The sequence below is a fragment of the Echinops telfairi genome, unplaced genomic scaffold (genome assembly GCF_000313985.2).
Source record: "Echinops telfairi isolate 266 unplaced genomic scaffold, ASM31398v2 ScPeMD7_44;HRSCAF=162, whole genome shotgun sequence".
In the NCBI taxonomy this organism is placed as follows: domain Eukaryota; kingdom Metazoa; phylum Chordata; class Mammalia; order Afrosoricida; family Tenrecidae; genus Echinops; species Echinops telfairi.
In genome coordinates this window covers 1,319,402-1,331,418 of record NW_022103942.1, presented here as the reverse complement: position 1 = coordinate 1,331,418, position 12,017 = coordinate 1,319,402, and the positions used below count along the sequence as shown (strand labels likewise).

General features: G+C 41.2%; 1 pseudogene; it reads right to left on the bottom strand.

The window, feature by feature from the left end:
* Positions 1-316: 316 nt before the first annotated feature.
* Positions 317-2,757, bottom strand: LOC101664681 (annotated as a pseudogene).
* Positions 2,758-12,017: the final 9,260 nt, after the last annotated feature.

Sequence of the window (12,017 nt, the reverse complement as noted above, 5' to 3'; positions counted from 1 at the left end):
ATCACAAATAAACAAATAAATAAAATGTATTTTATAGGAAAATTCTAACTGAGCAACTGAAATTGAGCAGGGACACTAGAGCTCAGCCTTGTGTGAAAGTTGAAGCTGGGTCAGGAGACATGAGGTGTTCTACTTAGGAGGAGCTTCCACTCACCGCCCCCTGCCCCTGCTCCCTGGCTAGAGCTGACCATGGCTGCAGTTACAGAGTGAAAGGGAACCTAAGGAAAAATGAGCTAAAACACTGAGACTATGCAGACTTGAATCTACCTTGGGGTGAGTTGCCCATGTTAGTGTAATCCATTCTCTTCACAGAGGTTTAGATGGGAGCCTCCCCAGAGGGCTTCCTATTGATGTGTTCTAGGTGGGCATGCTCTGAAATGTCCACGTCAATCGCATGGCTAAGATTTTCAGGATGGACCTCAGCTTCAGCCACCACTGTTCCTCGGGGATACGATGCTCAAAATCCATGTGGGCCTTCAGTTAGGTCACTGGTTGAAAGACCAGGGCCCTCTTATACATTCTCAGAACACAGCCTGCATCTGGAGTGTTGGCAAAGATCCACCTTTACGGTAACTCTCCTTGATGTTCCCAGAGATCTAGTTCATAACCTTGGCTATGTGGCAAATGTCTTGTCAAATGGAGTGAGGCTCTCACCCTGCTGCATGTGGCCAAGCATATTATTTCTGCTTTTGAAGATGCCCTTGCCCTCCTTTGAGTAGAGGTTGAAAACGATGTCAGTGTTATAGTTCTCATTGAACTTCTCATTCCTTAACAGCAGACCCCTTTTCACAGTTGTTTCCATCTTTTGCATCAGATTCTCAACATGGGCTTGGGAGTCCCAGAGGGTGAAGGACTCCTCAAAGACTTAGGCTGCATCACCCAGCTGCCAGTTTCACCATGGTGGCCACAATAGCTAGAGTAACCACTCATCATCTTGATGCTAAAGACCCGCAGCTTGGTGCCTGCAGAGGATTATTTGAAGCGATAACAAGTAGTCCAGATCATACTGAGTGCTGTCAGCCCCGATGCTGAAGTCTCAGCCAAGGACGTTGTTGGGCACTGTGGTGTGAATGACCATAAATGGGATGCAGACTTCATTGTCTGCGTCCTGCCCTCTGTCATCTCCAGAGCCCCTGTGTAAGCTTCAAAACCCCATCTAGCCCAGAAGCAACAAAGCCCACATGGAAGCAGCACACCAACATGTGTGATCATGAAGGGCCAAAGGGACCAGCCTTTAAACACCAAAGGCAGGGAGAAAAGTCATATCCTTGTCAATGAGGGTGGTGCGCGATGGAGACCCAATGTCCATCTCCAGACAACTGGACATACCTTGCAGCGGGGTAGTGGGGAGATGAGTCACTTAGGGTACAGTATAGCAACAATGAAGCTCACAATCTTCCTCTAGTTCTTAAACGCTTCCTCCCCCCAACTACCAGGACCCCAGTTTCGCCTTGCAGACCTGGTTAGACCAGATGATGCACAGCGGTACAGAGGGGAATTGGAAGCGCAGGGAATGTAGGACGGAAGAAACTCTCAGGACCGGGGGTGAAGGGGGCGATATCAGGAGGGAAAGGGGAGGTAGTAAGGGGGAATGGATCACAGGGAGCCACATATGGCCTCCTCTCTGGGGGACGGGCAGCAGCGGGGTGGGTGAAGGGAGGCGCCGGACAGTGTAATGTAAGATACAAAAATAATTTATAAATTATTAAGGGTGCATGGGGGAAAGGGAAGGGGAGGGGGGGAAAATTAAAAAAAAAAGGAAAATGAGCGCATTCCGGGAACCCAAGAGGCAAGAAAATTTTGGGAATGATGAGGGCAACAAATGTATGGATGTGCTTTGCACAGTTGATCTATGTATTGTGACGAATTGTATGAGCCCCAATAAATTGATTAAAAAAAAAAAAAAAAAAAAAAAAAACCCATAATAATGACAAGGCCCTGAGTGTTAAAATTAATTATGTTTGCACTGATCTGTTCAAAGTTCTTTTTGGCTAGAGTCCTTTTAGCTCCAACTTTGAAACCACCTTGCCCAGTCTAGCCGTCAAAATAGCTCCAGCCAGCTTCCTCATTCTGACCCTTGGCTAGACCCTCGAGGCCATCGTGCATGACCAACACACAATTGCACTGGGTGAGACCACTTCTCACAGCAGAGCAGACAGCGGCATTCATGCCAGCAGTGTGTGTGGGGGGGGGGGATGGGGGGAGCGGGGAGGACACGTGCATCATGGCCACCGTGTGGAAAAATGCCTTGCAGACTTGAGGTCTGACGAGCTAGAACAGCGGTTCTCACAGGGGTCACCCGATTCATAACAGTAGCAAAATTAGAGTTATGAAGTACAAACGAAAATAATTTTATGGTTGGGGTCACCACAACATGAGGGACTGTATTAAAGGGTCATGGCACTAGGAAGGTTGAGAACCACTGAATTAGAAGCTTGTACACCTCCCAATTGTTCACGAAGCACCAGCCTCTCAGCTTCATCAAATTTCTTCTCATCCATGGCCTTGGTTACATCCTTGGTCACCTGGACACACTCCATGAGGGGCAGAAGCACAGTCTGGTTACACGAGAGGCTCACCACACAGGCTGGCGTTTTGGGAATCTCCTCTAGCGGTGCCATCACTGCTTCCACACCCATCCAATTGCCTACGAGCCACTCAAAGGCTGATCGTGTCCCACTTCACTACACATGCCCCAAATCAGTGATCCAATTGTCGGTTATATCCCAGCCGCTTTACCACTAAGATATAAAACATTTACATCACCTCAAAAGGGACTCATTAGCAGTCAGTCTCCATTTATCCTCAATCTTTTATGACTTGGCTTATTCTACACATGTCATATAAATGAATCATACAATATGTAACCTTTTGTGTTTGGATTTTTTCATCTGGCATAGTGCATTCAAAATTAATCTGGTTTAGCATGCATCAATACTTGTTGTTAGCTCCAAACTCCACTGTCATGAAGTTGATTCTGACTCAGAGTGATCCCATATAGGATTTATGGGACTATAAATCTTTATAGGAACAACCTCACCTTTATCTCAAGGAGTAGTTGGTGGGTTTGAACCACCAGCCTTGAGGTTAGCAGCTCAGTGTCTCACCTACAGTGCCACAGGGGTCCTTTATATTATAAATAGTCACAGGTAAATTATTATGGTGTCTTTTTAACATTAGCTCTATGGTCTATCAAACTGGTTACCAAATAGTAGCTACTCAGTACGTTGCTAAAGGAATAAATGAGTGAATTATAGCATGCTGTCACTTTCCCATTACCTTCTTTCTTGGTCTTATGTACACAAAATGAAACATTGTCTGGTCCTGTGCCATCCTCACAATTGTTGCTATGTTTGAATCTATTGTTGCAGCCACCATGTCAATCCATGTGGTGAAGGGTCTTCCTCTTTTTCCATGTCCATCTACTATACCAGGTATAATGTCCAGAGACTGGTGTTTCCTGAATACATGGCCAAAGGATGTGAAATGAAGGATCACTATCCTTGCCTCTAAGGAGCATTCTGGCAGTACTTCTTCCAAGAAAGAGTTAGGTTTTTTTCTTTTAAAAGTTTATGGTACTTTCAATATTCTCCTCAAGCACCTTAATTCAAATGTATCGATTCTTTTTCCATTTTCCTTTTTCAATGTTCAATTTCCACCTGCCTATGAGGCAACTGGAAATACCATGGCTTGAGTCAGACTCACTTTAGTCCTCAGAGTAACATTCTTGCTTTCCAATCCTTTAAAGAGGTCTTGTGCATCAGATTTACTGAAAATAATGCATCATTTGATCTCTGCATTGCTGCTTTCATGAGCATTGATCGTGTATCCACGCAAGATAAAATCTTTGACAACTTTGATCTTTTCTCCACTTATGATGCTACCTATTGGTCCAGTTATTAGGGTTTTGGTTTTCTTTACATTGAGATGTAATCCATACTGAAGGCTGCAGTCCTTGATCCTCATCAGCAAGTGCATCAAGTCTTCCTCACTTTCAGCAAGCAATTTTGTGGCATTTGCATATCACAGTTATCAATAAGCCTTCATTCAAACCTGGTGCTGTATTGTTCTTCATATCATTCAGCTTCTCTAATTATTTCTCAGCCTACAGAGTAAATAAGTATGGTGAGTGGATACAACTTCAGCATGCAGCTTTTCTCATTTTAAAGCATGCATCATTCTCTTGTTCTGTTCCCACATCTGCCTTTAGATCTATGTACAGGTTCTATATGAGCATAATGAAGTGTTCTGGAACTCCCATTCTTCTCAAGGCTATCCATAGTTTGTTATGATCCATACAATTTAATGCCTTTGTATGGTGAATAAAACACAAGTAAACATCTTTCTGGTATTCTCTACTTTCAGTCTCGATCCATCTGATATCAGTAATCATATCCCTTGTTTCATGGCCTCTTCTGAATCCTGCCTGAACCTCTGACACCTCTCTGTCTATGTACTGCTATAAGCATTGTTGGATGATCTTCAGCAAAATTTTACTTGATGTTATATTATTTATATTTTTCCTACAGTTTGTATTTTTATTGAATCATATTTTTGTTTTAAAAAGAATGGGTACAGATACAGATCTCTTCTTTAAAAAAAAAACATTTTATTGGATGCACTTATGGCTCTTATAACAATCCATACACAAATTGTATCAAGCACATTTGTACATATGTTTCCATCATCATTTTCAAAACATTCTCTTTCTACTTGAGCCCTTGGTATCAGCTCCTCTTTCCCCCACCTCCCCCCACACTCCTACCCTCATGAACCCTTGATAAATTATAAATTATTATATTCAAGACCAAGATCAGACTATGAAGAAGGAATAGAGGGAATACACTGTCCACTTTGGGGAAATTAGCATCTGAAAACATAGTCGGAGATAGTGCCAGAAAATGAGCTCCTTAGACCAGAAGGCACTCAAAATATGACTGCCTTCTGAAACTAGAGTCTACCATAATGACAACGATGGACTAAAGCCTATGGGAGAAAAGCCTTCAGGACTTCCATCTGCTGATGGAACAAGACTCAAAATCAGAAGAAACACCTGTAAACATCAATTAATAATTGGAACTTGGAATGTATGAACTATAATTCTAGTGGCTGTCAGAAAAAAAACTCTGAAACTTGCTCTTAGTCATAAAATAACAGGCAAATATGGAAGAAAAGATTAAATAAAAGAGCTGAACAGAAAAAAAAGAGCAGCTTGAGAAGATAAATTGAGAATTATAATGTTGGGTGAATGGAGACATTGGTCAGTGTAACACATGAAAAATAATATTAATTTATAAATTACCAAGGGTTCATGAAGGAGAGGGGTCGGGGGGAGGAGGGAAAAAGTGAGGAGCTGATCCCAAGGGCTCAAGTAGAAAGAAAATGTTTTGAAAATGATGATGGCAACAAAGGGTGGCGGGGTGGAGTGGGGAGGAAAGGGAAAAATGAGTTGTGTGGCTGGGGAATAGGGCACTAACCCACCAAAGGGGAGGGTATTGTTTGTGTCTCCACAGGGAAAGAGGGACCAGACTTAAATCCAGTGTTCCGGGATGTGAATACAGCCTGCTGGCATGGAGAGAGGAGCTAGTGGAGGGGCCTGAGGGCTCGGCCCCCATACTAGCTACGTGGACAACTGCCCCTCCCCCCCAGAACAATTTATTTTAGAGGAAGGCACTGAAGTTGCAGCTAGGGGAGAGAGACATGTCTGATCAGAGCATACATGAGCAAATGAATGGGGAGGAAGAGAGAGTGGAGCACATCCTGGCCTACCAGGCCTGGAGGAAAATATCCCCTCTCTGGAGAGCCAATGCACAGAGTGGATCATATGGCTGATCCCACTATGAGACATGACGTCCCTCGCTGACCCATGGCCCTATGGTGGACAACTCTGGAGACTCAGTGTCAGGATTGGCCTGGACTCACCCACGACACTGAGGTAAAACACTAAAAGCACGCTGCAGAGTAAGGGGTGGGGGTGGGGGGGGAGGAGAAGAGCAGAGCAGAGAGCTCCGAGGGAGTGCAAAGGATAGACTCTGGGGCCAGAGTGTGGCACCCCATCAGACTTGACTGGAGGACACGCCTAGAGGTAAAAATAAATCAGACCTTGATCTATTTACAGGTTTTGCCTTCTTTTTCAAATGTAAATTTTTTTCATTTTATTTTTTTTAATTAATTTATTCTCATATGGGTCATTGGTTTTCTTTTTTGTTGTCATTGTGTTGTCATTTGTCTCTTGGTCTTGCTATGCCTTGTTTGTTGGTGCATATTATTATCTCTACAGATATATCTAGATAAAATAGGCTGGATGAACAGTCTGGAGGAGAAAACTACAGGACCCATGGTTGGAGCGGGGCATGGGAGAGGGGAAGATGGGGGTAAGAAAGTGGTGCTGACCAACCCAGGGACAGGGTTAGCAACAAGTTATCCAAAATTAATAGCATGGAGGGTGTGAGAGGCCTGATAGGGATACAGCAAGGGCAGTGTACCTGAGAGAAATTACTGAAACCCAAATGAAGGCTGAGCATGATAGTGGGACAAGAGGAAAGTAAAAGGAAATAGAGGAAAGAACTAGGAGACAATGAATATTTATAGAGGTCTAAATACAGGCATGTACATATGTAAATATATATATATATAGGACTGTGGGGAAATATATCTACATGCATATATTTATAGGTTTAATATTAAGTTAGCAGATGGACATTGGACCTCCACTCAAGTACTTATTCAATGCAAGAACACTTTGTTCTATTAAATTAGCATTCTATGATGCACAGCTACCTGACACGATTGCTGAAGACAAATATGTGCATAAGCAAATGTGGTGAAGAAAGCTGATGGTGCCTGGCTATCAAAAGATATAGCATCTCGGGCCTGAAAGGCTTGCAGATAGATAAACAAGCAGCCATCTAGCTCAGGAGCATCAAAGCCCACGTAGAAGAAGCATACCATCCTGTGTGACCATGAGGTGTTGAAGGGATCAGGTATCAGGCATCAAAGAACAAAAAATCATATCATTGTGAATGAGGGTCAGTGCAGAGCGGAGACCCAAACCCCATCTGGAGGCAACTGGACATCCTCTTACTGAAAGGTTGCGGGGAGGAGATGAGCCAGTCAGGGTGCAGCATAGCAACGATGAAACATACAATTTTCCTCTAGTTTTTAAATACTTCCTCCCTACCCACTATCATGATCCCAATTGTACCTTACAAAGGATGTGCATTGGTACAGATAGGAACTGGAAACACAGGGAATCCAGGACAGATGACCCCTTCAGGACCAGTGGTGAGAGTGGTGATACCTAGAGGGTGGAGGGAAGGTGGGGGGAAAGGGGAACCCAATTATAAGGATCTACATATAACCTCATCCCTGGGGGATGGACAACAGAAAAGTGGGTGTAAGGAGACATCAGACAGTATAAGATATGACAAAATAATAATTTATGAATTATGAAGGGCTTATGAGGGAGGGGGGAATGAGGAGGGGTGAAAACAAGGAGCTGATATTAAAGGCTCATGTACAAAGCAAAAGTTTCGAGAATGATGATAGCAACAAATGTAAAAATGTGCTTGACACAATGGATGTATGTGTGGACTGTGGTAAGAGTTGTACGAGGCCCCAATAAAATGATTAAAAAAAACTCAGTGCAATACATAAGGAAGGACATTACATAATGATGAAAAGATCCATTCTTCTAGAAGAGAAAAACAACTGTTAAATATATACATCTAAAGAGACCCCTAAAATATAAAATAAACTCTTATAGAACTGAAGGAATTAATAGATTGTTCTACATAATGGCTGGAGACATAAATATGCCATTTTAAATAATGGACAGAATACCTAGCCAGAAAATCAATAGAGAAGCAGAAGGAATGAACAACACTATAAATCAATTAGATCTATCAGACCTAGAAGAAAATTTATAGAAGAAAATTAATTCCTACACAGTAGAATATATATTCTTCTCTAGAACATATGGATCATTATTCAGGATAGATCACATATTAGGTCACAAAATAGATCTCAAAAAAGATGAAAATCATACAAAGTACCTTCTCTGATAGCAATGGAATGAAAGTAGAAATCAATTCCAGATATAGAAAAACAAATGGAAAATTCATGAAAGTGAAAATTTAAAACAAACAACCCAAAGAATCAAAGAAGAAATCACAAGGGAAATGAGAAAACACTTCAAAATGAAAAACTTAGGAGATGCAGAAAAGGCATTGCTCAGAAGGAACTTTGTATCTGTGAACACAACACCTACATTAAAAAAGAGAGAGAGCTCAAATCAATATCCTAATTTTATACTTTGAGAAACTAGAAACAAAAAGAGTAATCAAAACCCTAAACTACCAGAAGAGAGGAAACAATAAAAAATAGAATGGCAATCAATTAGAGAATAAAATAGCCATAGAGAGATTTAACAAAATCAAAAGCTGATTCTTGAAAAGATCTATAAAATCAACAGACCTTTAGGTATACTGAAAAGGTTAAAAGAGAGAGAGAGAAGATAAGAATACCCAAAATTAGAAATGAAAATAGTAACATTCCTATTAACCTTACTGAAATACAAAGATCATAAGAGGATAATATCAACAATCACCAGACACCAACAATTAGTTAACTGAGCTGATATGGAGAAATTCCTAGCAGCACAAACTGCCTAATTTGATCAAAACAATGTAGAGAAACAAATGAAGAGGTAAAACTAGTAATCAGAACTTCCCAATAAATAACCAGGGCCAGTGGCTTCACTGGGGGATTCTATCAAACATTTCAGCAAGAATTAAATGCCCCCTTCTCAAAATCTTTCGAAAAACAGAAGGATCATTCTATGAGATCAGAATTACCCTGATACCAAAGCCAGCTCCACCTCTTCTCTGTCAGCGTGTCGTATTGTGGTGGCTTGTATGCGGCTGTGATGCTGGAAGGTATGCCACTGGTATTTCAAATGCAAGTAGTATCACCCAAAGTGAACAGGTTTCAGCAGAGCTTCCAGACTAAGAATAGTCAATGAAGAAGAACTCGGCTCCCCACTTCTGAGGAAGGAGCTGCTGAAAACCTTATGCATAGTTTCACAACATTGTCAGATACCAAAGGCCTAATGAATAGGAGCAGAATGTTGTGGGAGATAATCCTGGGGATGGACCCTCAGTTCAGAGGGCATTTGAACTATAGTGGAGGAGGAGAAGATTTCTACGAGTACAGTTGACCATGGTCACATTAGTCGAGTAACCCTTGTGGGAGTGGAGACTTCAAAATCTTCATTTGCTGATGGGGCATGACTCAGGGCAAGGAGAAACAGCTGCAGAAATCTTCTAATTATTGGAGTTTTCAATGTGAGAAGTATGAAATTAGGAAAATTGGAAGTGATCAAAAATGAAATGAAACTCATAAACATTGATATCCTTGGCATCAGTGAATTGAACTGAACTGGTATTGGCTATTTTGAATCTGAAAATCATTTAATTTACTGTGCCAGGAGTAACATAATAAAAAAGGACATTGCAAAGTCAATCCTGAAATACAATGCTGTGTGATAGGATTATATCTATACAACTCCAAAAAATCCAATCAATACAAATATGATTAAACTTTATGTACCAATGACAAAAGCTAGTGATGAAGAAATTAAAGAATTCTATAAACCACATCAGTCAGAAGTTGATCAAATATGGAATCAGGATGCATTGATCATTATTGGGGCTTAGAATGTAAAATTTGGAAACAAAAAGGAAGAAACGGTAGTTGGAAAATATGAACTTGGTGATAAAAATAAACTGGAGATCGCATGATAGAATTTTGCCAAACCAATGACTTGTTCATAGAAAAACCACCCCCCTTTATTTAAAACACAAAGGGGGTCTATACACATGGACTTCTACAGGTTAAATACAGAGAAATCAAATTGACTACATCCGGGGGAAGAGACAATGGAGAAGTTCAGATCAACAGCTAAAACCAGGCCAAGGACTGTGAAACAGATCATCAATCGCTGATATGTAAGTTCAAGGTAAAGTTGAAGAAAATTAAAACAAGTCTATGAGAGCTAAAATAGCACCTTGAGTCTATCACACCTGAATTAACAGAGCATCTCAAGAGCAGATTTGACATATTAAAAACTCTTGAGAGAAGACCCCTTGTGCTCTGAGAAAACATCAAGAACATCATTAATGAAGAAAGCAAAAGATCATTCAACAGGCAGGAAAGAAAGAAAAGATCCAAGCAGATGTCAGAAGAGACCCCAAAACTTCCTCTTGATTGTAGACTAACTATGGCAAATTGAAGAAATAATGAAGTCAAAGGGCTGTACAGAAATTTTCAAAGGGCAGCTTGAGAAAACAAAGTAAAATATTATAGTGAAATGGGCCAAGACCTGGAGTTAGGAAACCAAAAAGGAAGAACACACTCAAATATCCTAGTTTGAAAGAACTCAAGAAAAGAATTCAGGCCTCAAGTCGCAATATTGAAAAATTCTATAGCAAAATACTGAATGATGTAGAAAGCATCAAAAGATGGAGAGAATATACACAGTCACGGTAACAAAAAGAACTAGTCGGCATTCCACCATTCCAAGAGGAAGCATATGTACAAGAACCAATGGTGCTGAATGAAGAAGTTCAAGCTGCACTGAAGGCATTGCCCAAGAACAAGGCTCCGGGAATTGATGGAAGAGCAATTGAAATGTTTCAACAAGCTGATGAAGCACTGGGAGCATTATTAGTCTAAGCCAGGGAATTTGGAAGACAGGTACTTGGCCAAGTGCCTGGAAGAGACTCATATTTGCATCCACACCAACAAAGATGACCCAACGGAAGGCTCAAATTATAGAACAGTATCACCGATACCACATGTATGTAAAATTTGGCTGGAGATCACCCAATAACCATTGCAGTAGTACATTGACAAAGAGCTACCAGAGGTTCACACTGAATTCAGAAGAGGACATGGAACAAGGCATATCATTGCTGAGGTCAGATGGACCTTGGCTAAAAGCACAGAATAGCAGAAAGATGTTTATTTGTTTTTTTATTAACTATGCCAAAGCATTCGACTGTGTGGTTCATAACAACCTCTGAAAAACCTTGAAAAGAATGGAAATTCCAGAACACTTTATTGTGCTCCTGTGGAACTTGTACGTGGATCAAGAGGCAATTGTGTGAAAAGAGCAAGAGAATGCTGCATTATTTAAAATAAGGAAAGGCATATGACAGGGTTGCATCCTTTCACCATACTTATTCAATTTGTAGGTGAGATAGTTTATTGTGCCAGCCTGGCCGATAAACACAAGTGGGATTAACTGAAGGGCAGAGAGATAAATGCCTTGGTGAGTCTCGCCTTTCTTGTCTCTCGCTCTTTGATGATCATCGGACCAGTGTGTGGCTGCCTTGCTTGTCCTGTGCCTCAATTTAAAGGCTACACTACCTGTGGGACGCCTAGCCTGTGGACTGTGTCGCTGTAAGTTGAGGTCTCTTTAAGAGATCGCTGAAGCTGGGGACTGGCAGTTGGTGACCTGGCTGGCAGTTGGTGACCTGCCTTGTGATTGGCTGCTGTGCTGACATAGCCTAGCTCTCTCTATAAATAGAGGAAGATCTGGCAGCAGACTGGACTGGAAGGACTGCTAGTCTCTCACAAGTCTCTCACAGCAGTGAGTTGAATTGAGCCATTTCTAGTGCTTTATAATTTAACTGTTTCTTTTTTGTATTATATATTTAACTGTATATGATTTAACAGTTCATTCCTTGTTATATAGCTAATTATCTTTATAAATAAATATATTAAATTATCAGCAGTTTGGTTTTATCTCTCTAGAGAACCCTGTCTAACACAATAGGCTGAGTAAATCATCAGAGAAACTGGATTATATGAAGAAGAATATGGCATCAGGATTGGGCAAAGCCTTGTTAACAACCTGCGATATGAAGGCGACTAGATGGATTGACACAGTGGCTGCAATAACGGGCTCAAGCATTGGACCAATTCAGAGGATAGTACAGTACTGGGCAATGTTT